This window comes from Pan paniscus, chromosome 6 (assembly GCF_029289425.2).
Source record: "Pan paniscus chromosome 6, NHGRI_mPanPan1-v2.0_pri, whole genome shotgun sequence".
Lineage (NCBI taxonomy): Eukaryota > Metazoa > Chordata > Mammalia > Primates > Hominidae > Pan > Pan paniscus.
The window spans coordinates 52,513,129-52,540,843 of record NC_073255.2 but is presented as its reverse complement, the minus strand read 5'-3'; the positions used below and the strand labels follow the sequence as shown (position 1 = coordinate 52,540,843).

Genomic DNA, 27,715 nt, shown 5'->3' with positions numbered 1-27,715 from the left:
ACTGCAAGCTCTGCCTCTCGGGTTCACGCCATTCTCCTGCCTCAGCCTCCTGAGTAGCTGGGACTACAGGCGCCTGCCACCATGCCCGGCTAATTTTTTTGTATTTTTAGTAGAGACAGGGTTTCACCATGTTAGCCAGGATGGTCTCGAACTCCTGACCTTGTGATCCTCACATCTCGGCCTCCCAAAGTGTTGGGATTACAGGCATGAGCCACTGCGCCTGGCCCAGAACTATCTCTTAGTCATCTTGATACTGTTAGCACCTAGAGTTGTTCTTCAGTAAACAGCAAATAAATGCATTCCTCAGATAAATATCTTTCAATGCCTTAAAAATGAATCTAATTTTATTGTTGAAGTTATTCAGTTATAGCAATCCTTTAAAGACAATGAAAAGGGAATAAACCCTAAAACCAAAAGACCTGGGTTAAAATCTCACTTCTATGTAGGGAATTTGGTCCCATTGTTAGACTTAGCCTCCAGCTCAGAATTGGACAGAGAGAGGTAGGAAGAGACCCAGAGAGGCTGTCCTGTGGAAAATGAACATCTTGAGTGTCTTGAGAAAATTAGCAAACCTTGCTGAGCTTCAGTTTCTTCCCATGTAAAATAATTCCTGCTATTGTCCATGCAGGAAGCATTGTATTCTGCACAGCCAGCAACAGGAACAGCAGAAATGTCATTCTTTCCCCTGTGTTTCAGTCTCTTCCAATTTCAGATAATGAGTTTGGACCAGATGGTCGCTAATGGTTATTCCAGCTCAATATTTGCTAATTTTCTAAAAACTGAAGAAAGGAGCTTGGGGGTGTGTTTTGGCGCAATGTCTTGCAAGACTGAGATATGAGGGGGACATCAGATCGGGGGCCTTGGGGAGTCAAGGTCAGGCCTAAGTTATATTCTTGCCCGTCTCTGCCCTCTTCCTCCCCCGACCTCGCTGTCCTCATAGCCACCCTATTTTAATATGCTTGGCCTGATCCCCAGCTAGATCAATTTCATTTCAGGAACTTTGATACCTGAGCTGTGGCTCTGGAAACTATGTCTCCAGAGGCAACACAATTCACCAAAAACTAATCGCTGGTGTCAATTGGTATTTAAAAAGTTAGACACAATTTCAACCAAAAGCAGATGCTTGACATTTTAATGGGATGTTACCACATTTATGAATTCCGATACGCCTGAAAAAGTATTTCTTAAGGAGTTTAAGAGACCCTTCTTTGTTACTTTTATGAACCCTGAGGCATACGGGTTAGCTACTCATCCTCTAGTGGTTCACAGACTCTGCAAAGCATGTGGCATGATGGAAAGAATGAGACCTGAAATGGGAAGGAAAGCCCCATGTTCAAAAGTTCATTCCTTCTCCTACTAATTTGCTACTTAAGTGTCGGTTTCTTCACAGTGGAAATAGATCTTTTTTGCTCACCTTGTAGGATGCCATATGGCTTGGAAGTAAGACAATCCAAACACCGAGCCTCACACCTGGCTCTGGAACAGAACAGTTAGCTCTGCTGCTTATCACTCTGCTGTTCTCTGATCATAAAATGATTCATTGTTGGCTGGGCACAGTGGCTCACGCCTGTAATCCCAGCACTTTGGGAGGCCGAGGCAGGTGGATCACGAGATCAGAAGTTCAAGACTAGCCTAGCCAAAATATTGAAACCCCGTCTCTACTAAAAATACAAAAATTAGCCATGCGTGGTGGCAGGCACCTGTAATCCCAGCTACTCGGGAGGCTGAGGCAGAGAACTGCTTGATCCCGGGAGGCAGAGATTGCAGTGAGCCAAGATCATGCCACCGCACTCCAGCCTGGGCAACAGAGTGAGATTCCATCTGTCTCTCTCTCTCTCTCTCTCTGTGTATATATATATATACATGTATATATATATATATATGGCAAAAATGGATAGCTCCTTATCACTTTCAATTTGCCTCTCTCTGAATCTTCTGCTGTGTTTGACGATGTTATAGGCTGGCATCATGCCCAGTTTGGCCAAGAAGAATTGGTCTCCTGGTCAGGAAGGTCTTTTCCCTACAAATTCATGGAATGACCAAGGGACTCTCCAGATGTATCTAGTTAAAAGAATAATCTGTCCGTCCTGCACAGCACACTTCCTATCCACATTTAGAATGTTTATGCTGAGAAAGCACCACTGTTTATATTCAATTGACCAAGCTCAGGAAATGGTTCATCAAATTGGCCAGCCATTTAATTTTCTTGGGATACAGTCTTCATGATTATGCAGTTCCTAAATTTAATAAGTCTGACTATGCACAAATTTTCTTTCTTTCTTTTTTTTTTTTATTTTGAGACGGAGTCTTGCTCTGTCGCCCAGGCTGGAATGCAGTGGTGCGATCTTGGCTCACTGCAACCTCCGCCTACCGAGTTCAAGGGATTCTTGTGCCTCAGCCTCGTGAGTAGCTAAGATTTCAGGTGCATGCCACCACGCCGGCTAATTTTTGTATTTTTAGTAGAGATGGGGTTTCACCATGGTGGCCAGGCTGTTCTCGAACTCCTCCTGACCTCAGGTGATCTGAGCGCCTCGGCCTCCTGAAGTGCTGGAATTACAGGCGTGAGCCACCACATCCAGCCTATTTGTTTTAACTGATATCTTCGTTTCTGGATGTGAGCTCAGCAGATGAGTTCCTTGCTCATATCTGGGAGGGAGAGGGCCATGTGAAAACATTACTTGATGAGTTTTATGAAGGACGTAGGAGGGGAACGACAGTGGGGCCCTGTCCATCCTGAAGGGGACAGAGCGGTATTCTTGGAGGACAGCACTAAGCAAGTCTTGAGGCATAAGCAGGGCACTGCAATAATGATCACCTTCTTACACGTTTCAAAAAGGAAAAGTCAATGTGTTGCTCTTCCTAAAATGTTTTCGGAATTGTTTGTCATTAGCTATGTGTTGCTATGGATTTGAATTCTTTCCATAATTAAAATAAACTCTAATAAGTAAAAAAATATTTTTTAAAAAACAAGATGATGGGGAAAGGCTCTTTAATGTACTCTTTGTGTTTGTAACAGAAAGGAAACAGAACAGAAAACAAACCATCGAATTGAAACCAGCACTTTCCTGCAGGTTAATGAGACATCCTCGCAAACACTAGAAAAAGCAGGTCACACCCCGGTGAGGATCCCATCTACCCACACACATCCCTCTTTAAAGGCCCTGTAATAATGAATCTGCTTTTGTGAGTGAGCAGGCATGCCCCACCCCAGTCTTCCTCTAGGACTTTTCCCCCTCCTGCGAGCTGATCCCTGAAGCTGGAGGGGCTGTACTTTCCCACCTAAACCATTATCTCCCCTCCACTCTCAGCGCAGGGCAAGTGCAACCTCACTCCACTCCCCTCAGATGTCAGGCAGGCCGTCAGCCCAGGAGCTAGGAATGCAGGGGTGAAGGCTGCCTTTTCCAAACAGGCAAATGGAATAACTCTGACAAGAGTTGGTGTCTGGCAAACCTAGTGACATCCAGCAAACCTAGCCTGTGGGCAAGATGAGTGTCCTGTCCTGTTGTCTGGCGACTCTGGTGACTCTCCAGTATCAGACGAAAGAAATATCTCCCTTCTGAGACAATGTACACCTGCCTGAACTGGCCTGAAACAAGAGGTGGTAAAATTTCTCCCTCGGTAACGTGTGGGTGATGGGATTCTGGATGAATTTTTTTCTATTATCTTAACTTTCAGTGCACTGATTAGATTGTTATTACATTTAATTGGGGGGAGAAACTGGAAGAAGGCTATAGAACTTTTTTTTTTTTTTTTGAGACTGAGTCTAGCTCCGTCGCCCAGCCTGGGGTGCAGTGGCGCAGTCTCGGCTCACTGCAACCTCTGCCTCCCATGTTCATGCAATTCTCCTGCCTCAGCCTCCTGAGTAGCTGGGATTACAGGTGTATGCTACCACGCCCGGCTAATTTTTGTATTTTTAGTAGAGACGGGATTTCACCATGTTGGTCAGGCTAATCTCGAACTCCTGACCTTGTGATCCGCCCACCTTGGCCTGCCAAAGTGCTGGGATTACAGGGGTGAGCCACTGCGCTCGGCCAGAATTTTTTATTACTATGCACATGTTGCAGGAAAATGAAAAGTTAGCCTGCCTTTCCAGTATACGAAAATGTGAATTGCTTTGTGTATATGTTTGAAAAGATGTACAGGAATATATACTTAAAGTCCTGCCATAACCAGCTGCCCTTGAGCATTTGTTTCAGTGGGCACTCCCCACCCCCATCCTGCACTCTTTAGGCTGCCACTGGCTGCCCCCACTGCAGAGTCCTCTGGGGACCACCCCGGAGGCTGTGTGCAGGGTCAACCAGGAACCCCACCTGCCCACCCCAGGACCAGGGCAAAGGTCCAGGAACCCACACCCCCTCCCCAACCCATGACGCCTACAGCCACGGGCATTGTGGTCCTTGTCCCCACTGCCCAGTCACTGCCTGGTGCCACCTGAGGTTGCCTTCCTTTGGCTGGTCTGGGCAGGGCCCTCAGGAGGGAGGCCAAGATGTGCCCATGTGAGTGCCTGCAGGACGAGGTCAGTGCACACTGAAGCGACAGGTAGGGCAGGCAAAGGGCAGGAGATGAAGGAGCAGGGATGGTGCAGGGGAGGAAGGGCTCCGGAGACGGTCGCAATGAGGGGTGGGGATGCCCCTGGGTGGAGGCATGGAGGGAACCTGCATCCAGCAGGGATGCTGCCGGGTGAGAAGTCTCAAGGGAGGGGCGAGTGTAGGTGGGCTGCCCCACCACAGGCTGCTTCCTGAGTCTGGCCTGTCCATCCTTGGTGGCTCTGGCTCCCCAGGCCCCAAGAGCAGAGGCCAGCATGGACACGACCCAAGTAAGCAGGCAGCACTTGTGGGGTGGACAGGGACGGGGTAAGGAGTGCTGTCACTGCTCTGAGCAGCTGCACAGAAGCAGGCCCTACAGGCAGCCCTCTGGCTGGAGTTCTAAGGGCCTGAAAGAAGCGGGTGGCTAGGAGGCAGTTCTTGGCATCCTGGCCTCCAGGAAGGCAGGTACACACTGTGGGAGCACCAGCCTTGTCCTCCAGAGCATCACAATTCAGCGCTGAGTCAGGATGTAGATGGTTGTGGGAGGAGACCTTGAGCAGCCAATGAGCCTCTGGGCACCAGGGCACCCTGTAGCCCCTGCCTTTACCAGGGATCAAGAACGAAGGCCCAGCCAGGATTGCTGGCTATAATCACCCTCACCCAGCACAGCTAGAAAGCTGTCCCCACCCAGAGGATGGGGGATGCCCAGAGTGCCTGGAGGATGTAGACCATGGAGGATCTGAGCCCACTCACCCAGAGTGACACCTGGGCTTCTGCAGAGCCAGTCAGGACATCAGGACACTACGTTGAGCTTCTGGGATCTGGTGGGGAAGCATGGGCATCCCACTCAAGAGATTTCAATGCAGCTCCACACCTCTGGCCATGAGCCCTAGTTCCTGCCTTCCCTCTCAGGGGTCCCCTTTCCTTTTTTGCAGCTCACAATGAGTATCCAGGCCTGAGCATCCTTCCAGGGGTCAGTGAGACCGTTTATGTATAGCACCTTGCACCGTTCCCAGCTGAGCCAGTGAGATCCAGTGTCTTCCAAGCCACCAGCCTTCTCTAGGGTGATTCCACATGAATTCTGGGCAGGTCCAGCCTCACTGATTGCCTTGAACAGAAATAGCAGCTCCTTGCTTCCCCAGCAGGCTCTGAACACTTCTCTGCATTTTTTAAATGCTGCAGGCACTCCTCTGAAAGACTCAGCATCAGCTCTGTGTAAAGCAAGAGGGGTTTTAGTAAATCCCGAACCACTCAATACCCTCTCCAGGATGTATCCTCCACCCACCATGGAATTTACAAATTAGTAACAAGTAAGAAGGTGTGCTGGCTTAGGGGCACCCAGCCCTGAACTCAAATATTACCTCTTTGGTGAATAGCTGTGTGGCCTGGGCAAGTTGCTTAACTTCTCTGAAGTTGTTTCCTTACCTGCACAATAAGAGCAGGCATTTAGGAGAAGGTTAAACTGAATAGCATCCATGAAAGTACTAGGTATACTTCCTGGTGACTATGAGCTTCCTTTTCCTAAGAGCACGGGAACCTTTCCTGTAATCTAGAAATGGGAATATCTGAGGTAACTCAGGTGGGGATTCTAATTTCCATTCAGCCATGGAGGGTGCATCAATGGCCTGGAACAAAGCCACCCATTCACCAGCCACATTTGGGGGAACCTCCCTTGTACCAACCCATAGATAAGGCACTGGGAATGTAAACATGAATATGGCTTCTGCTCTCGGGTAGCTGTCATTGTGGGGGTCTGGGATTGGGGTACATACAAAAGGGTAAAAACCAACTAGAACACAAGGAGATAAATGCAGCAACTGCCATACTCATCTAGTGCTTACCCTGTGTCAAGTGTTAAATACTTCCCACATTTCCATTCAATGAAGGATCACACATCCCTACAAGGAACTCAGATATTAACCCCATATTTTTCTTTAAGACAGAATCTCACTCTGTCACCCAGGCTGGGGTGCAATGGCGCGATCTTGGCTCACTGCAATCTCCGCCTCCCGGGTTCAAGCAATTCTCCTGCCTCAGCCTCCCGAGTAGCTGGGATTACAGGCACGCACTGCCACGCCCAGCTGATTTTTGTATTTTTAGCAGAGACGGGGTTTCACCATGTTGGCCAGGATGGTCTCAATCTCCTCACCTCGTGATCTGCCTGCCATGGCCTTCCAAAGTGCTCGGATTACAGGCATGAGCCACGCACCCAGCCATTAACCCCATTTTAAGGATAAGAAGAGTGAGGCACAGAGATGTTCCAATTTTGACAGCTACAGAGCGGCAGAGCAAGATATAGACCCAGGCCATCCCGCACCCAGTTCGTGCCCTTGACCACTTGTACCAAAGACACTTGACTAATTCAATCAGCAAGTACACAGGCCTCCAGAGGAGGGAAGTTTAATTCTATGTAGAATCTTGAAGGCTGAGTTCGGGAGTAAACAAGGCCTTGATGCACAGAGAAGGTGGGAGAGGCATTCCAGAGAGAAGGCACAGGTTGAGCAAAGATGCAATGGCAAGAAGCTTGAAGGCCAAAGGTCACATAGAGGGACAGTCCTGGAGGGGATGCGAGGAAGTCAGGACAGGGACAAAATGGGAATGGAGGCCTCCAAAGTCCCACTCACTTCATTACAGAAGAATCTAATTACGCTACTCATAGATGGGAAAAGGCAGCCAGGCAGCAGAGCAGCAGCGCCAAAGGAACAAAGGAGATCAAGGGGAAGGTGTCCGTGTCTGCAAGATGAGGTGCTCAGAGCAGGGGGTGCAGGGCTAGCTGGGAGACGCGTCTGGAAGGGCAGTGGGTGAGGGCCAGAAGTGGCTACATCTTGGAGGTCACGGGGAGCCCTTGACATACCCCCAACACCACCTACCAAGACTGACACTGTCAGGTGTGTGGCAAGCAGCATGCACAGTGGGCTACTGTGAAAAGACGCATGTGCTCAAGTGCATGTGTGTACAGAAGGAGACGTCCAAGGGTATCAACAACACCTTAGTGAGAATATCTTGAGGCTCTTGAGACAGGTTGACCATTTTCTTTCTTTTTTTTGGGCGCGGGGGTGGGACGGAGTCTTGCTCTGTTGCCCAGGCTGGAGTGCAGTGGTGCGATCTCCACTCACTGCAACCTCCACCTCCTGGGTTCACGACATTCTCCTGCCTCAGCCTCCGGAGTAGCTGGGACTACAGGCGCCCACCACCACGCCCGGCTAATTTTTTATATTTTTAGTAGAGACGGGATTTCACCGTGTTAGCCAGGATGGTCTCGATCTCCTCACCTCGTGATCCACCTGCCTCGGCCTCCCAAAGTGCTGGGATTACAGGCGTGAGCCACCAGGCCCGGCCATTTTCTGATACTTTTCTTAAGGCTTGCTAGTACCTTCAGGCTGCTGTAACAAAGTACCATGGACTGGATGGCTCGCACACAACAGAAATTTATTTCTTGCAGTTCTAGTGGCTGAAAGTCCAAGATAAAGGTGCCAGGACATTCGTTGTCTGGGGAGGGCCCACTTTCTCGTTCATTGATGATGCCATCTCCCTGTGTCTTCACATGACAGAAGGGGTGAGTGAGCTCTAAGGGCACTTATCCCATCACGCAAGTCGAGCGCTGAGAAGTTATGCAGTCCCTGAAGGCCCACTCCTGGACAGAAATCTCCGTGTTTCTCTTTGTTCTGGTCTTGACTGAATCTAAACAAGTGAAAGGCAGTTCTTGAGCCTGTGTAACCCCCTAACCTGGCCCGAGCTCCAAACACACCTGGATCTTCGCCTTTTTCATCTGTTAATTGTGGCCAATAAAAATGCCTTCCTTCGGCCGGACGCGGTGGCTCATGCCTGTAATCCCAGCACTTTGGGAGGCCGAGGCGGGCGGATCATGAGGTCAGGAGATCGAGACCATCCTGGCTAACACGATGAAACCCCATCTCTACTAAAAATACAAAAAATTGGCCGGGCGTGATAGTGGGCACCTGTAGTCCCAGCTACTCGGGAGGCTGAGGCAGGAGAATGGTGTGAACCCGGGAGGCGGAGGTTGCAGTGAGCCGAGATCACGCCGCTGCACTCCAGCCTGGGCTACAGAGCGAGACTCCGTCTCAAAAGAAAAAAAAACTTCCTCCCAGGTTTTAGTCGTTTTTTCCCCGGCACCCCTGCTTGCCACGTGGTAAATGTTCAATACAACTAATATCAATAATGACTCAAGTTTATTGATTACCACCTCTCTCTTTCCTCCATGGAGTGCTTACTGGGAGGATGGAGTCTCTTGGGGTGCGTGGCTTTCCCATACATCAGCATCAGCCATCGCGAGACCCCACGGGCCAGCAGTGTGGACGGGGAGACAAGTGAGGCCTCCCAGCCAGAACAGCTCAGCCTGCCAGGAGAAGCAGAAACCCCCAAAGTAATCAGTTCTCGAGCGCCTTTGAGACCCCAGATATTGGGAAAACAACTATTTTCCCTTGTGTAAGACATGGCCAGTTTCTTTCCATCTCCTAAACAAATCAAATACAACCCTGAGCCCTCCTCCTTCCAGCCTGGCAGAAAATCCAGCCTTGACATTCTGGGGACTCTCTCTGCCCCACAGGGAGTTACCAAAGCCCTGGGAGCTTTTTCAAATTTTGATGGATAGCAAACATTTAAAAAAAAGACAAAAAATCAAATTATCATGAAGTGGACACGCCCATGTAACCACTTCCCAGGTCCAGAAAGAACAACAGTCATCCAGGACCACCCCCACATCCCTCCCAGCATCCACACCTCCCAGGCCCCACAAAGACCACTGTCCTGACCGCTGCCTCCCTCCCTGGGGCCCGGCCAGAGCCGTCTTCCTTCTGTTGACTCTGTTGGTGCCATCCTCATCCCACTGCCCGGGTGACTCGTCTGCCAAATGCAAGAATCGAATGGGGAGAGGAGTCTAGCGTACCCCCTGAACCCTGAGCCCCAAAGCAGGAGTTTTAGCCACATAGCTTTGGGTTTTCCCAGGATCCCTCGGGTGCCTGGGGCGCAGGATGCCAGGGTATAGGAGCTCTGCTCTCATGAGGGGTGAATCCCCTGGTTCTCCTGTAAGTGCGGAGATGCTAGGGTAGTTCCCACACTCAAATATTCCCCAAGCCAGGGCTGGGCGCCTGTGGGAATCCCAGCAATCCTACAGTTTCACTGAAGTCCTATAATTTCCCGTACCCTGCCTCTATTTCAGGGACCTGCTGCTCAGAATGTGGAAATGCAGATGTGGTTTGCTTGTGTTGCCATTGTTCTCGTGAGCTGTAAGGCAGTGATTACAGGCTCCGTGGGCGGCAGGGAGCAGCCAACTGGATTGACGGCACATTTTTAGCTTATTTTAAAATCAGTAACAGCATTAATAAAAATCCTGTGCCTTCCCATTTACTTTTTCTTCCAAAAGAAAAAATACTGTACTTCCTAGCAGTCTGTGGCCGGAGTGGGAAGAAAGGAGAAATCATTTGAAAGTGTGAGGAATATCAGAGGAAATTTTAGAAAGGACCCTAGGCCATCTGTAGCTTTCTCATAGCAGTGACCCTGTTCCTCCCCCCAGATTGGGACATTTTAATTTTTTTTTTTTTCAAGACAAAGGAGTCTCGCTCTGTTGCCCAGGCTGGAGTACAGTGGTGTGATCTCGGCTCATTGCAACCTCCACCTCCCAGGTTCAAGCAATTCTTGTGTCTCAGCCTCCTGAGTAGCTGGGATTACAGGTGTGCGCCAGGACACCCAGCTAAGTTTTTGGTATTTTTAGTAGAGAAAGGGTTTCACTCTGTTGGCCAGCCTGGTCTCGAACCTCTAACTTCAAGTGGTCAGCCCACCTCGGCCTACCAAAGTGCTGGGATTACATGCGTGAGCCACCGGCCCGGATGATTCACTTCTTAATAAATCATCCAACCCAATGATTTGGTTCCAAAAGAAACAGATAACATTCAAACACTGTTTCCTCTAGTTCATACTGTAAGACAATGTATTTTAGATACATTTTGCTTGAAATCCACAAACTTGTCAAATACCCACCTGGGTAGAGGAGGACAGCAGAACTGAAGGGCAAGAGCGCTCAGCCAGACTTCCCTCCCCGAGCTCCCGGGAGAAGGTTAATCACTTCGATCTAAACCAGGCAGGGCAGAGACCTAGGAGGCAGGAAGTCAGTTTAAAGGATGTGACATTGGCATTTGCCTAGCGGGTGATGGGAGAGGGAGGTTGAGGTCGTAACACTTCATTTTCATTCTGCATCTTACAAAGACTCCGACCTCTGAGCTAAACTGACTTGGGCCAGCTCCCACCTAGTGAACCTCAGCTCCTCCTCCTCAAATGAGGCTGTCACCTTGCAGGTAAGCAGAGAGTTTGTGAGTCTAAAAGGAGAGAAACTCTAGGAGAGGAAAGGCTCTGTAGCCATGGGTCTGGAGGAGCCTGAGGCTCTATTTGTGGAATGAGTGTGTTAGAGGAACTGGGGGTCTGGACCAGAAAAGAAAGTCCCCAGCTTTAGGCAGTACATGTGTCCAGTAGAGGCAGCAGAAAGACATGCTGGCCAGAGGGGCTGAAGCCATCATTCGGGCCCCAAGGCCAGAGGGTCCAGGGCACATGATAGAGATGGCCGGTGTGACTGAGAGGCATGAAGTTGGAAATAAAAAATAAATTATGGAATCAGAGAGAAGTATGGGTAGTTTTCCATGGACTATGCCTGATATTCTTGTTCAATTTAACCTGATTTAGAACTGGTTCAGTTTTATCATTTTATTTGTACAAACTTATGGAGTACAAGTGTAACTTTGTTACATAGATACATTGTTGTATTAGTCTGTTTTCACACTGCTATAAAGATACCACACAAGATTGGGTAATTAAAAAAAAGAAAGAGGCTTAATTGACACAGTTCTGCATTGTTGGGGAGATCTCATGAACCTTACAATCATGGCAGAAGGGGAAGCAGTCACCTTCTTCAGAAGGCAGCAGGGGAGAGAGTGCAAGCGAAGGAGTGACTGCCCAACACTTATAAACATATCAGATCTTGTGAGAACTCCCTCACTATCACTAGAACAGCATGGGAAAAGCTGCCTCCATGATCCAATCTCCCTCCACCAGGTCCCTCCCTCGACACAACACGTGGGGATTACAGTTCCAGATGAGATTTGGGTGGGGACACAGAGCTGAACCATATCAATTGTGTAGAGGTATTTTAGTGTATCCAACATCCAAATAATGTACATTATACCTATTAAACAATTTCTCATCATCCACCCCTCTTCTTCCCTCCACCCTTCTGAGTCTCCCTTCTGAGTCTTCATGGAACTGGTTCATTTTTGTGTGAAACTGTAAACACAAACCACTCCCAAGGACTTGGAATTTCCAGAGTGGCCCCCTTCTGCCTCTTAGGACTCAACTGCAAACCACATATAAGAAAAGGTGATCGTACTGTCTTATTTTAAGTCTCAATTTCATTATCTCCAAGCTTGGCAACAAGGCAAAGGACAAGAAAGAAAAGTATGAAGCTGTCTTTTTTAGAAAAAGAAAGAAGAATCAGGCCAGACAAGGTGGCTCACGCCTGTAATCCTAACACTTTGGGAGACCAAGCAGGCGAATCACTTGAGGTCAGGAGTTTGATCCCGGCCTTGCCAAAATGGTGAAACTCCGTCTATACTAAAAATGCAAAAATTAGACCAGGCGCTGTGGCTCACGCCTGTAATTCCAGCACTTTGGAAGTCCAAGGTGGGTGGATCACAAGGTCAGGAGTTCAAGACCAGGCTGGCCAAAATGGTGAAACACTGTCTGTACTAAAAATAGAAAAAAATTAGCCGGGCATGGTGGCAGGTGCCTGTAATCCCAGCTACTCGGGAGGCTGAGGCAGCGAATTGCTTGAACCTGGGAGGCAGAGGTTGATGAGCCGAGATTGCACCACTACACACCAGCCTGGGCAACTCAGCAAGACTCTGTCTCATTAAAAAAAAAAAAGTACAAAAATTACCCAGGCTCAAGAATCACTTGAGCTTGGGAGGCGCAGGTTGCAGTGAGCTGAGATCCCACCACTGCACTCTGGCCTGGGTGACAGAGTGAGACTCCATCAAAAAAAGAAGGGAAGGAGGGAGGGAGGGAGGGAAGGAGAGAAGGAAAAAGAAGAATCAGTATTGCATTTAGAAAAAAAGTTAGGGCCGGGCGCGATGGCTCATGCATGTAATCCCAACACTTTGGGAGGCCTAGGCTGGTGGATCACAAGGTCAGGAGATTGAAGCCATCCTGGCTACCACGGTGAAACCCCGTCTCTACTAAAAATACAAAAAATTAGCCAGGCGTGGTGGCGGGTGTCTGTAGTCCCAGCTACTTGGGAGAATGGCATGAACCCGGGAGACGGAGCTTGCAGTGAGCCAAGATCGCACCACTGCACTCCAGCCTGAGCGACAGGGCGAGACTCCGTCTCAAAAAAAAAAAAAAAATTAGAAACTTCAAAAGTACCCTTTGAAAAAAGTCTTGTTACCTCATTTTATTTATTATGTATGTATTTATTTATTTATTTTGAGATAGAGTCTCACTCTATCACCCAGGCCAGAGTGCAGTGGTATGATCTCGCCTCACTGCAACCACCATCTCCTGGGTTCAAGTGATTCTCCCTCCTCAGCCTTCTGGGTATCTGGGATTACAGAAGTGTACCACCACGCCCAGCTAATTTTTGTATTTTTGTAGAAATGGGCTTTTGCCATGTTGGCCAGGCTAGTCTTGAACTCTTGACCTCAGGTGATCTGCCCACCTCGGCCTCCCAAAATGCTGGGGTTACAGGCATGAGCAACCATGCCCAGCCATTACCTCATTTTATAAATGAGAAAATTGAGCCTCAGGATTCTAAACGGCTTCCTCAAGGCCAGAAAAGTGAGTGACACTCCAGCATCAATCCCACGGTCAGCCTCAACCCTGTTGCTTCTCCCAAGCCTAAGTTTGCTCTCAAACTTTTTCCCTAGAGAATCTCTACTTACCAAGGCTCTGAGGATAGACCTGGGTACACAATTCAGATTTGTCCAACACATACATGAAATATTTTAGATGATTCATCGTTTATTTTACAAAATTCTTGTGAGTTGGGCATTTAGTCCATAATTCATGTGGGTTTATTTTGAGGTTTTGTGTTGAAATGATTAGATAACAACTGGAGTTCCCCTGAGAAAAGCTGCAAACATCTAGACATCACATCCTGGAGCCTGCTGTCCTTAGGGATATTTTAGCAGGGCTGGTAAGAATAGCAGAGGTGTCCTAAGGCCTCGTGTACCCATGGGTTCCAGTAAAATTGGCCAATGGGAGGAGGAGGGGCACCAAGGCTGCGTGATGTGTGGCCCAGCCCCTGGGAGCTGCAAGACACTGGATGAGTGGCTTTCTGAATCTCAGTTTCTGATCCTGTTAAAGAGGGCTAATTACCCTGCCCCTGCCCTGCTTGAGTTTATGAGAGGGTCCAAATGAGATTGATACATGTAAAACTGCCTCACAAAGATGGTAGAAACCTTTGATTTTGGCCCAGTAGGGTGAGAGGAGCCTCCCATTACTCAAGGCCAGTGACAGAGCCATCTGTCTTGCTGTGGAGCTGGCCATGGGCATTCCCACTGAGCCTCAAAATAGGGGCAACAGGCAAGAAGTGATGCTTCCAGGGTTGGCTCCAGGGCCTGGGCCACCCCTTGACACTGTTGCCCTTAATGAAGGTCTCTGCCCAGGAGCAGACAACAAACAGGGTGGGTGAAGGGGCAGCCTGAGATAATAAGCCCAGAGGGGCTGATCCTCGCTTCTAAGGAGCCCAGAGGGAGGAGGAAAGGTCCAGAGTACCCCGCACAGGAGGAATGCAGTGCCAATTAAGTGCCTGCTGCACACCATCCTCTTCCTAATTGACACAGCACTCCCAAGAAAAGCACCTTTCTCATCTTTTAAAGTTGAGAATACAGAGATTCAGGGCTGCCATTACTTACCCAAGGGCACCAGCTGGCCAGTGGCCAATGTGGGTCTCAGCTCTGTGTACAGCTCGGCTTGGAAATGCATATTGCCTCTTGGGAGAGCCGGTTTCTGGCTCAGGTGCCAGGATTCAAAAGGAGGAGATGTCCTCTCTGCTCCTCTGAGGCCTCCACCAACAGGAGGCTGAGGGGCTACCACCCCTCACACTAAGGCCCACTCCTCTGCAGAGTGAGATTGGCACTTGGAAGGTGAACCTAGTTCCCAACCACAATTCCGAGGTCACTCTAGGCTCAGAGGCAGCCCCCTTCTTCAAGGAGCAATGTGTAACTGGAGGCCTCTTGAGACTAGGCCAATCTGGCAAAACCAGAGAGAGTCGACTCAACTGATCGGGTAGTTGCAGGTCTGAAGATTGCAGCTTGTGGGGGCTGCTCACAATGTTAGAAAACTGGTAACATGCAGTCACCTGGATGAAAAATGAGGGACTCTAGCCTCAGGGTAAGGGTAAAGTCACCCCAGTGATCCCGATAGTTTGTAAGGAGGCAAACTAGCTGGGCCGCTGTAGTGAGAATTTGGAGCAGACACTTCCCTCGATGGGCTGAGGTAATTACAGATACGAGGGATGTCTTTGCTGGTGGAGAAATGCCTCATCCTCCTGATTTAACAGTCACTAAGCACTTGCAAGTCTGAGAGAGGCTGCTGTCGGGACTGCAGGGACAAGTGGGATTCAGTACCTTCCTTGGAGAAACAAAAGGCCAGCTTTTGGTCACAGAAGGGAAGGCAGGATCCATGCATGATTCACAGTCATTACGCATTGATTGGTTCCCCAGCATCCTTCCAGGTGGTCAACGAGTTTCATTCTCTGTTGTCATGATGAACTCATTAATTTTAAAATGATTGATGTGCCCCAGTCCAGAGCAGTCTTTTTTCTTTGTTGCTGCTCAAATTATTCCCTCTGTGGTGATTGGAAGCGTGTTTGAGTTGGGTTTTCAATCATTTAGCATTGCCGCCATGAGCCTCAGAGAGCGTCCTTCTTTAATGATAAGATGTTCCAGGCCCCACCCAGGCCAGGAATTAGGGGTTCTCCAAGGTGTCGTGGTGCTTTGGTGACTCGAGATCACAGTCTGGCTGTAGCCCAGCCACCTCACCAAACCCACCAGGAGACAAACTCACCTAGAGACCATTCACACCCAAAGTTCTAAAGGTTTTTAGACTGAGACAGCCACCTTAGGAGAACCACTTAGAAATGCACAATACTGTGCTCCACTCTCAGCAACTGCAATACAGAGGGTCCAGGTTCAATGCCCAGATCTGTCTTGGGGGTTTTTTGTTTGTTTATTTGTTTGTTTGAGACAAGGTCTTGTTCTGTGGCCCAGGCTGGACTGAGTGGTGTTCCACTCCACTCCATTGCAGCGTGATCATGGCTCACTCCAACCTGGACCTCCCAGGTTCAAGGGATCCTCTCACCTCAGCCTCCTGCCTCCCTGTAGCTAGGACTACAGATGTGCCACCATGCTAGGCTAATTTTTGTATTTTTTTTGTAGAGATGTTGCCCAGGCTGGTCTCAAACTCCTGGGCTCACGTGATCCTCCCGTCTCAGCCTCTTAAAGTTCTGGAATTACAGGCATGAGCCACTGTGCCTGGCCCCAGAATCTTTTTTTAACATACTCCTCAATAATTCTCAAGGGCTATTACGGGCTTTCAGCAGGAGAGACCCTTGGGAACCACTGAAGGCTGTTGGTAAGGGAGTGCATGGGAGGCCTTTCTTTTGACTTTTCAGAGGAGCAAAAACCCCGAGAGATTAACAACAATCACTACATAGAATATTTTATGCTGGAGCCTAAAGTGAGCATTTCAAAAAGTTTTCTCTGTCCTGCCTGGATAATTTTCTGTTTCTATTTTCTTGGGGTGGTAAAAGAAGTGGATAATTTATCAATTTCTTTCCAAACCCAAATGTCTCATCATCTCAAGCCACCCTAAATGTATTTCTGAATTGGGTGACAATCGTCAGATATGGACACATATATTTTTTAAACTTCCGTATAACTTTCTTAACAAAAATAAAGGAGAAACCTTGGAATGGAAACCCATCTATCTCCTGTGGTTTGGTTTGATGAAATCTTACTGAAACATTAAACCCACACATCCGTCTTGGGTAAAGGGAGGGAAGGGACTGAGAGTCCCTCCCAGCATGTCTGGGAGGCTTTCCCATAACTCTGGTCTCCACGGATCTGCCTGGGAAAGTATGGATTTGTAGTCATTTCTTTTTCAGTGTTTGTTTGGTTTTTTTGTTTTGTTTTGTGTTTTGCTGTTTCATAATCCAGAAGCACACCAGCTACTCTTTCTTCATGCGGTATTGTCTAGAGGATGTGCACAGAGCCTACTGGGACTCTCTATTTATGAAACTTTAGTGGAATGAACAACATTTTAGAGACTCAAACAGGCTGGCCAATGGACATTAACCTGAACAGTACCTCCCTTCTCCTCCCGTCCCCTCTCCTTCACTCCCTAGAACACGTTCCCTGGGGTCAGGGGAAGGAATGATACCACTTGCCAGGGAGCAGCTTCTCTCTTGATCATGAGAAAAAGGACAATTCTTCAGGGTTTTTTGATCATGAAATACAGAAGGCAGGAATTAAAAAAATCAATCAAACATAGGCCCTGAAAGGAAGGCTGTCTCTGGAAATGAAGACAGGTTTATAGTCCAGGCTAGGAGCTCTTCCAGAGCAGGGATGGGGTTTTTATTTTGTTTGTTTCACTTGGGTTTTCTGAGCTCTGAGTGTCTTGCACAGAGCTGACAACATAGCGCATGCTAAGTCAAGGGTGAAGTAATTAATAATTGAATCAATGTCCCTTCGCTTCAACTGTTATTAAGTCAATAGATGAATCTGGCCCTGAGACCCTCTCATAAGCTAATGTTCACTCAAGTTAGGCATGGACACTCACATGACCATGACCTGGAATCTTACACCCCACATGGTGTTTGTCTTTAACAAAAATGTCTTAACACCCTATTTCCAAAGTCCTTTAGATAACGAAGTGTCTACTTAGGCAGAGCACCGCTGATGAGCGCAGTGTCTGATGAGAAAAAGCAGAGCTAGGAGGGTGGAGAATCCTCCCGGGGCCCCTCAGTAGGAAGCAGCAGGGCTCGTTCTGTCATATGGGGCCATGCCCTTCTGTTTGCTGTTGTTCCCTGGTCCTAAACCAGGAAAGAAAGGCAGAAATGACAACTGCTTTCCTGGTATCCCTTGCCCTCGTTACGAACTCCTTTTGCACAGTCCACAAACTTAGCTGATCAACAGGAAGAATGTCTTAACATTTGAGTGAATCGAAACCACATTGGCAGAGCCTATAGCCCAGGGACCCCTTGCTCTGTGTTTGGTGACTTCCTGCTCTGTGAGCATACAAGGGCCACGCTGCTGCATCAGCAGGCCTGCAGCTACACAGAAGAAAAGCAGCACTGGACTCAGCAGGCAGCTGGCAGCCCTGCCCCAGTCTCACCTGGCCCTTGCTCCATCCTCATTTTCTCACACTCTTGAAACAAACACAGCCCAGATGCACTATCCTGGGCTCACTGACTCAGAGAAGCACAGTGATGGCCCCAGAGGGTAGCAGAGAGCTCCCAATACTGACTATAGTGACTTTCACCCCATGGTACTTCTTTAGTCTTGCTTGACTGATTGACCTACAGATGGATATATTCGTTTGGGAGGCCTTGTCTTTCTGATTGACCTACAGATGGATATATATTCATTTGGGAGGCCTTGTCCTTCTCTGATGAGCTTATTGCATGGGAGAGACCCTTCTTCAACAGTCACTTTAGCTCAGCTGCCTTCAGGGAGCTGAGCAAGGCAGGTGTGGAGTAGAGGCTCCAGTGTTTGCTTTTCAAAGTACAAGCCACTTAAATCCCTCCTAATGAGGGGGTGCTCTGGGATTCCAAAGCTTTGCCTGGAGTTTTGGAATGACTTGGGAAAGTCCAGGATTTACGTTTGAACTCAGGCCACCTTCATTACTGGAAAAGAAAGCCTAGAAATCCTGTGCCACTATGAGTCTTTTTATCTTCCTTGCTAGATCAAGTTTTCTCTATATCTCAATCCTATAAGACAGGAAAAGTAGTATGCAACTACACATCCAGAAGACACTGACAGGAGATCATTTTGAGCTGGTTGCTTCCCTGTCTTAAGGCTGTCATTTTCTCCAGCACTCAAGTTGTGGGCTACAGACCATCAACCTCAGCTTCGCTTTGGTTCTTGTGAGAAATTCAGCACCTCTGGTCCCACCCTAGACCAGAGAATCTGCATTTCATTTTTTTATTATTATTTTTGAGACAGAGTCTCACTCTGTCACCCAGGCTGAAGTGGAATGGTGTGATCTCAGCTCACCACAACCTCCGCCTGCTGGTTTCAAGTGATTCTCCTGCCTCAGCCTCCTGAGTAGCTGGGATTACAGGCGCCACTATGCCCAGCTAATTTTTGTATTTTTTTTTTAGTAGAAACAGGGTTTCGCCATGTTAGTCAGGCTGGTCTCGAACTCCTGACCTCAGGTGATCCACCTGCTTCAGCCTCCCAAAGTGCTGGGATTACAGGCATGAGCCACCGCGCCCGGCCAGAATCTGCATTTTAATGAGATCTCCAGGCCATTTGTGTGAATGCCAAGTTTGGAAACACTGCTTTAGAGGACACAGAGAGGAAGACTTAGACGTCCTGGGCTTGAGTCCCTGAGTTATCCACTTTTTAAGCTGTGTACGTTAAACACTATAACCTCTTTGAGTTTTATCACCTAAATAATGAGAGTATTCATCAAGACTCTTTAAGGTTACAACAATATAAACAAAACTTCAAACAGGCATAAGCAGAGAGTAAGGTCAGCAAGATGGCAGACTAGGTAACTCCAGGCCCTGTTCTCACGTTCAAACATGAAAAGAACATCTAGAGACTGATTAAAATGATTTTATAGGCCGGGTGCAGTGGCTCAAGCCTGTAATCCCAGCACTTTGGGAGGCCAAGGCGGGCAGATTTCCTGAGGTCGGGAGTTCAAGACCAGCCTGACCAACATGGAGAAACCCCTTCTCTACTAAAAATACAAAATTAGCCGGGCATGGTGATGCATGCCTGTAATCCCAGCTACTCGGGAGGCCCAGGCAGGAAAATCGCTTGAACCCGGGAGACGGAGTTTGCGGTGAGCCAAGATCGTGCCATTCCACTCCAGCCTGGGCAACAAGAGTGAAACTCCGTTTCAAAAATAAATAAATAAATAAATAAATAAAATAAAATGACTTTATAGGAGCTCTGGGAAACATCCAAAGGTCTTCAGCAACCTAGCAAATGTCCAGTCAAGAAAAAGCCACATTCAAAAGAGTAGAAAATTTTGTGGCATTTTTACATGCCCCCCTTACTCTATCCCCTGCCCTGCATGGCACGGGTGAAGAGAACCACAGACCAGCTCCCAGTTTTATCTTTCAACCTGGAGGGAGCAGAGAAAATGTTATTTGCAATGATCTAACATATGTTAGATGTTGCCTGAAGGACTGGTCTGTGTTTCACCTAACTCAGAGCTCACACAGAGAAAAGTGGAATCACTTAGACACCAGGCTGGGAAGAGCCACAGGAAGCAGCAGGCACTGCTCATGAAAGCTGGAATGGGACTACACACTGGTAGATGCATGGGAATGGGGGAGTTACAGACAGAGGAAAACAATAGGATATCTAAGGCCCTGGAAAGAAGCTGGGGTGAGACTCTTCGGGAAATTAAGACTTTCAAAAGCAGCCAGTAAATGGGGGGAATTGGGGGAGAAAAGCACACACAGGCCCAGGGCAGATGCACGCCCATAAAAGGCCTGAGAGGACCTTATGCCTTCACCCTGAGAGGGTTCCAAAGTATAGAACTTGTCTTGTTGGTTAGTGAAGGTTTTCTAAGTCTGCAAAGACTGGGAGAAACGGCACTTTTTAAGAATGCCCAATTTAAAAAATCAAAAAACCTGCAAAGAAACAAGAAAACATCTGTTCAACGGAAGAAAATAAAGTGTCCAAAAGATCATCCCTGAAGAAACACTAGCATTATATTTTCTTTTCTTTTTTTTTTTTTTTTTTTTTTTTGAGACGGAGTCTTGCTCTGTCGCCCAGGCTGGAGTGCAGTGGCACCATCTCAGCTCACTGCAAGCTCCGCCTCCCAGGTTCACGCCATTCTCCTGCCTCAGCCTCCTGAGTAGCTGGGACTACAGGTGCCCACCACCACGCCTGGCTAATTTTTTTGTATTTTTAGTAGATACAGGGTTTCACTGTGTTAGCCAGGATGGTCTCCATCTCCTGACCTTGTGATCTGCCCACCTCGGCCTCCCAAAGTGCTGGGATTACTGGCGTGAACCACCGCACCTGGCCTATATTTCTTCTTTCTTTCCTTTCTTTCCCTCCTTTCCCTCCTTTGTTTCTTTCTTTCTCTCTTTCTTTCTTTCTTTCCTCTTTCTTTCTAATGGAATCTTGCTCTGTCACCCAGGCTGGAGTGCAGTAGTGGAGTCTGCTCACTGCAACCTCCACCTCCCTGATTCAAACAATTTCCCTGCCTCAGCCCCCCAAGTAGCTGGGATTATAGGCACACGCCACCACACCCAGCTAATTTTTTTGTATTTTTAGTAGAGATGAGGTTTCATCATGTTGGCCAGACTGGCCTTGAACTCCTGACCCACCTCGATCCACCCACCTCGGCCTCCCAAAGTGGGATTACAGGCGTGAGTCACCACGCCCGGCCTAGCATTATATTATCTAGGTAAAAAGACTTAAAACAATTGTCTTAAATATGCTGAAAGAGCTAATAGAAAACACAGAAAAATGAGCTAAAGAAATCAGGCAAACAATATAGGAACAAAATGAGAATATCAGCAAAGAGATAGAAATTATGAAAAGAAACCAAATAAAAATTCTGGAGCTGAAAAATATAACACCTGAATAGAGAAATTTATTAGAGGTGTTCAGCTGTAGACTATAATAGGCAGAAGAAAGAATCCATAAATTTGAAAACAGGTCATTTGAAATTATTAAGTCTGAGGAGAAAAAAGAAAAAAGAATGAAGAAAAGTAAACAGAGCCTAAAGAACCTATGAGACATCAAGCAAATCAATACACATGCTATTGGAGTCCCAGTAAGAAAGACAGCAAGAAAGAGGAAGATAAATTATTTGAAGAAATATTGGCCAAAAATGTCTTACATTTGAAAAAGTATGTAGATATACAAAAACAAAAACAAAAACAAAAAAATTCAGAGAACTTGAAGTAGGATACACCCAAATAAACTCACACTGAGATACATTGTAATTAAACTGTAAGGCAAATACAAGAGAATCTTGAAAGCAAGAGAAAAGGACTCATCATATACCAGGGATCCTTAAAAAGATTGCCAAGGGATGGCCAGGCACAGTGGCTCACGCCTGTAATCCCAGCACTTTGGGAGGCCAAGGCCGGTGGATCACAAGGTCAGGAGTAATCGGGGTGAAACCCCGTCTCTACTAAAAATACAAAAAAAGTAGCCAGGCATGGTGGCGGACGCCTGTAGTCCCAGCTACTCGGGAGGCTGAGGCGGGAGAATGGCGTGGACCCGGGAGGCGGAGCTTGCAGTGAGCCGAGATAGCGCCACCGCACTCTAGCCGGGGCGACAGAGCGAGACTCCGTCTCAAAAAATAAAAAAGAAAAAAGATTGCCAAGGGATTTCTCAGCAAAAACCTTATAAGCCAGAAGACAGTGTAAGATACATTTAAAATGCTAAAAGAAAAATACAAAACCAAAAAAAAACTGTGAACCGAAAGTTGTATATCCAAACAAACTTGCTTTCAAAAATGACACAGAAATTAAGAAATTTTCACATAAACAAAAGCTGAGGGAGTTTATTATCACTAAACCTGTCCTACAAAAAATGTGAGAGGAAGTCCTTCAAGTTGAAATGAAATGATAGTAACTCAAAACCACAGAAAAAGTAAAAGTTCTTTGGGAAAGGTAAATATATGAACAATTATGAAAGCTTGTATGATTGTACTTTTAGTTCATAACTACACTTTTTATTCTTTTATAGGATTTAAGAAACAAAAGCATAAAAATAACTTAAAATCTATATTAATGGATACACAATATATAAAGATGTAATATGCGTAATCAATAAGATAAAATGGGGGAGTGCAGAGCTGTAAGGAGTAAAGTTTTTGTATATAATTCAAGTTAAATTGACATCAATTTAAAATCAATTGTTTTAACTTTAGCACGTTATATTTGATCCCCATGGGATTACCATAAAAAATAGAGAGAGAAATAGACACCCAGCTACAGGCGGGTGTAGGCGGGTGGATCACGAGGGCAGGAGTTCAAGACCAGCCTGGCCAACACAGTGAAACCCCATCTCTACTAAAAATACAAAAATTAGCTGGGTGTCGTGGTGGGCGCCTGTAATTCCAGCTACTCGGGAGGCTGAGGCAGGAGAATTGCTTGAACCCGGGAAGCAGAGGTTGCAGTGAGCCGAGATCGAGCCACTACACTCCAGCCTGGGTGACAGAGCTAGTCTCCATCTAAACAAACAAACAATAATAACTAGTTGGGCATGGTGGCACATGCCTGTAATCCCAGGTACTCGGGAGGCTGAGGCAGCAGAATCGCTCGAACCTGGGAGGTGGAGGTTGCAGTGAGCCGAGATCACGCCACTGCACTCCAGCCTGGGCAACAGAGCAAGACTCCACCTCAGAAAAAAAGACTTATATCCAGCATGACTCATGATCAACCTTTTCCTTTAGGAGTTCAGACATGGGGAGCTGTTGATACTTCTCCAGAAGGGGCGTGACTGACAGAGGGTTCAACCCAGGTCCAGTGGGTATGAAATGAAATGATTCTGTTTGCTGTCATGTTATATATGTCTAAGACTTAACTCTCAGTCTGTGTAGATAAATTTCTAAAGAAGCTGAATGCAAATGAACTGTTTTCACACTGAATCATATAGTAAATGGCTGAGGTGTTTGGGGTCCACGGCAGCTCTCCTGGTAGACTCTTTTATGATAGCTGTGATGTCCACTGTGAAGGTCTGGCCTCTCCAGTCATGAATTTTACTCCTGTACCCCTTGAGCTGACAAGGGACGTGACACATAATACAGGCTCAGTAAACAGTTGGCTGATCAACAAAATGATCGTTCCCTGAGCCTGCTCGCCTGGCTTCATGTGCCAGGGAGTTTTCAAACATAATTTCTTGGAAGGCCCTGTTACTTTCTGTCCTAAAGAATCCAACAGGCTGGGCACGGTGGCTCACACCTGTAATCCTAACACTTCGGGAGGCAGAGGCGGGCGGACTGCCTGAGCTCAGGCGTTCGAGACCAGCCTAGGCAACACGGTGAAACCCCATCTCTACTAAAAATACAAAAGAAATTAGCCAGCCGTGGTGGTGGGCGCCCGTAATCCCAACTACTCCAGAGGCTGAGGCAGGAGAATCACTTGAACCCAGGAGGTGGAGGTTGCAGTGAGCTGAGATAGCCCCACTGCACTCCAGCTTGGGCAACAGAGTGAGACTCCATCCCAATAAAAAAAAAAAAAAGAATCCAAGAGGAAAATCTCTTTCCCTTAGAGCAGCCCAAGGTTCTGATGGCTTCATACAGAAGCTGCTGAGAGACAGCAGGGGGTGGGGTCTCCTGATTTTCCCCACCCACTCCCACTACTTTTTTCCGATGAGATGCTGCCAACATAAAGAGGATTAGTTCTATTCACATGGCCCTGATGTATTGTCCTGCATTCCAGACAATGCTCAGGTTACAGCTGGAGGCAGGGGCTTGATCCTGGGCCAAACCGAGCCAGTAAGCCCACTGGTCTGGAAGCCTGAACTGTGGAAGAGGAACGCCAAAACCAGGCCATAAGCCAGGGACAGCAGGGCTTGAAATGAACAGGGAATGCACACACACACACACTCTCTGTCACACACACGTCAGGGGAAAGGGGGATTTAGCAGGTTTATTAGGCTCTTCCTCTGTGCCAGCTCCACTGTGTGTTTTGCAAATGTTGTCATTTCATTTTTCTAGCAGTCCTTCTAGATATGTTATTCATGCCTATTTTGCCGTTGAAAAAGTAGAGGCTCAGGCTCCAGGTCCCAAAATAGTAAATGACAGCTCTGGGGCTTGATCCAGCTCTCACCTAGCTCTCTTGCTTTATCAACAGCTCTGAGGTCCTGTGCTTCATAAAGTGTATGTTTTGCAAAAACACTGAGGTTCTCCCAGTTGTGCAGAGGTAAGCTGCCCGTTTTCATGGAGTAGATCCTTTACTTGAAGTTCACTGGGTTGTTGTTGGTTCCAGCTCATTAGAGAACTAATGTTTATGCAGCTTATATAGAACAATCGTCTCTACTCAGAAACTTGCCCCAGTGGGGGCAAGCTGCCACACATGGGCATACGGCTCGGAAGGCTGGGTTTCCCTCTGCCTGAGTGTTCAGGCCCTCTACAGCCCCACCTCAGCTGGCATTGTGGGCTGTGGTTCCGCTGACCTCCCAACCTGTCCTTCGGGTCCAGTTGAACAGAAATATTACTTGTTACCCAAGCAATTTTCAGCCTCACCATGACTCTAGCTTCTTTCATCTGCACGATGTGCAGAGACAGAAGGACACAGAGAGGTAGAGAGAAAAGGAGACCCTTCATTCAGTATCTATAGCTCTTTCAAGTCATTCCGAGTTAGCCTCCCACACAGGGGTTAGCAGCACTCATGCCCGCGGTGAGAGGGTGCCTCTCCCTCTCCAAAAACACTACTACTCGCCTGAACTGACTCAGAAACAGTGAATCCGGATCTGTACATGGAAAAAGTCCAAATTACTATTTAAAAAATTAAACCACCACCATCTACTTACTGGATAGCTTTGAACTCCTAGACCTTTATGGTAGACCTTCATCCACCATTCCATACTCCCTGACCTCCACCATCACGCACTCTAACCTCTGCCATCACCTCCCTCACTCACTCCCTGACCTCCCTCACTCACTCCCTGACCTCCATTATCATTCACTCTCAGATCTCCACCATCACTCACTCCCTGACCTCCACCATCACATACTCCCTAACCCCCACCAACACACACTCCCTGACCTCCACCATCACACACTCCCTGACCTCCACCATCACACACTCCCTGACCTCCACCATCACACACTCCCTGACCTCCACCATCACTCACTCCCTGACCTCTACCATCACACACTCCCTGACCTCCACCATCATACACTCCCCGACCTCTGCCTTCACTCTCTCCCTGACCTCCACCAACACACTCATTATACGCCCCTTGAATTTCTATTATCACACACTCCCTGCCCTCCTCTATTGTACACTCAACTGAGCCACAGTTTCTTGACCAGCTGTCATATTGCATCCCTGGTGAGGAACCAGGATTCTAATATAAACCCCACTTTGGCCTCCTTTTGAAGAAGAGAAACTGCCAGAGACAGAAAAGAACAGGGGATTTTTAAAATGGGAAGTCTGAATTGCCAAGAAAATATGAGAAGATGCTCAGCCACCCTTTAATTCAGGAAAATGTGCATGGAAATCACAGTGTGATACCCTTTACATCCACAAGCTTGGCAAACATTAAAAGTGGGCAGTACTAAAAGCTGACCCCTCATGGAGAAATGGGCACCCTCACACAGCGGTGAGATGCACAGCAGATCCCAGAGCCCGGTCCCCCGGCATCACGTTGGAACATGAAGGGAGTGGGCAGGTCTCCAGTTCCTCCACTCCTTTGTGTAGTCAGACTCCAACACTGGAGTCCTGGGAGCCAGTCCAGGGAGACTGTGGAAGAATGTTGACTGCAGCACTGCCTATAAGAACATCTGAACAACTGTTCGTGGAGCTCCATCCACAGGGAGATGCACTTGTAAAGAACAAACTCAGTGTAATGCAATGTCTTATAATAGGGAGATAGGCCGCATTGTACGGGGGAAAGAGGCCCAATTGATAACTGAGTTACAAAGCGCGGATGCAGCTCTGGTGAGAAGAACAGGACAGGAAGAGTGCCCCAGAAAAGGGAGCCGCGTGTGTCAACATACAGAGGCATGAAAGAGCTTGTGTCAAGGAAGTTCTATGTGCTTGGGTTACCTGGAAACGAAGGGGGCATTTAGGGGATGAGATGAGACAGAGAGGCATGGCGGGAGAGGGGTGACAGCTTGGATCCCAGCTGAGGAGGTCAGGCCTTACCCTGCAGCCTTTTCCAGGTTTCAAGGCCAAACTCTCGGACTGCTGTTAAAGGGAAATCATTCTGGGGGTGTTATGGACACAGCAGGGCGAGGTGGCAGGGGTGGGTGAGGGGCCATAGATGGAGCTGCTGGGGCCTGCGGTGGGCAGAGGGCTCGAGAGCAGAGATCAGGGACACCTTGGGTGCTTGGGGGCACAGAGGACTATGCCTCGGACCTCTTCCTGGGGTAAGCAAATGCCAACAATACCTGGTGTCACTGAAAAAATAGGACAATAGAAAGGAACAAGGGGAAGGGTGCCACATTTGGAGACTCTGAAAAGGCAAAACAACCAATGCAAGCTTTGTTAGATGCTGCTTCAGGGCCAAAAACCAACCGTAATGGACATTTTGGGGGCCATTGGGGACATCTCCATATGGCAGGATAGTAGATAATACTAGGGAAGTATGGTTGATCGTTTACGTAGGATGATGTTATTTTGGCTATGTGAAAGAATGTCTTGTCCTGGTGCAGTGGCTCATGCCTGGAATCCCAGAACTTTGGGAGGCTGAGGCAAGAGGATGCCTTGAGCCCAGGAGTTCAAGACCAGCCTGGGCAACATAGTAAGACCTTGTCTTTACAAAAAATGAACAAAAATTAGCTAGGCGTGGTGGTGCACATGTGTAGTCCCAGCTACTCAGGAGACTGAGGTGAGAGGATTGCTTGAGCCCCAGAGGTAGAGGCTGCGGTGAACCGAGCAACAGAGGGCAACAGAGAAAGACCCTGTCTTAAAAGAAAAAAAGAAAGTCTTTATTTTCAGGAGAGGTGTGTTGAAATACTTAGGTCTGTAGCATCATAACTCAGTAGTTTAGTTTCAAGCAGTTCAGGAGTAAAAAAAGAAAAAAGAAAATAGCAAAAAAGAAAAAACGGTAAAATGTTACTGATTACAGAATCTAGGTAGGACATGTAATGGTTCATGCTGTGCTATTATTAAATATTTTCTTTTTGTTTGTTTGTTTTGTTTTGTTTTTTGAGACAGAGTCTTGCTCTGTCGCCCAGGCTGGAGTGCAGTGGCACAATCTCCGCTCACTCCAACCTCTGCCTCCTGGGTTCAAGCAATTCTCCTGCCT

At 47.6% G+C, this 27,715-nt stretch overlaps 1 long non-coding RNA gene across 1 annotated transcript in view; it reads right to left on the bottom strand.

The window, feature by feature from the left end:
- Positions 1–1,647: 1,647 nt before the first annotated feature.
- The window catches only part of LINC02902 (long intergenic non-protein coding RNA 2902), a 41,480-nt gene continuing 15,412 nt past the window's right edge, over positions 1,648–27,715 (bottom strand). Inside the window, exons 3-5 of the long non-coding RNA XR_008626241.1 lie at positions 9,299–10,636; positions 5,888–5,951; positions 1,648–5,737 (exon numbers count right to left, since the gene is read on the bottom strand). This is a non-coding gene — a long non-coding RNA (long intergenic non-protein coding RNA 2902). The remainder of the gene's footprint in view (positions 5,738–5,887; positions 5,952–9,298; positions 10,637–27,715) is intronic.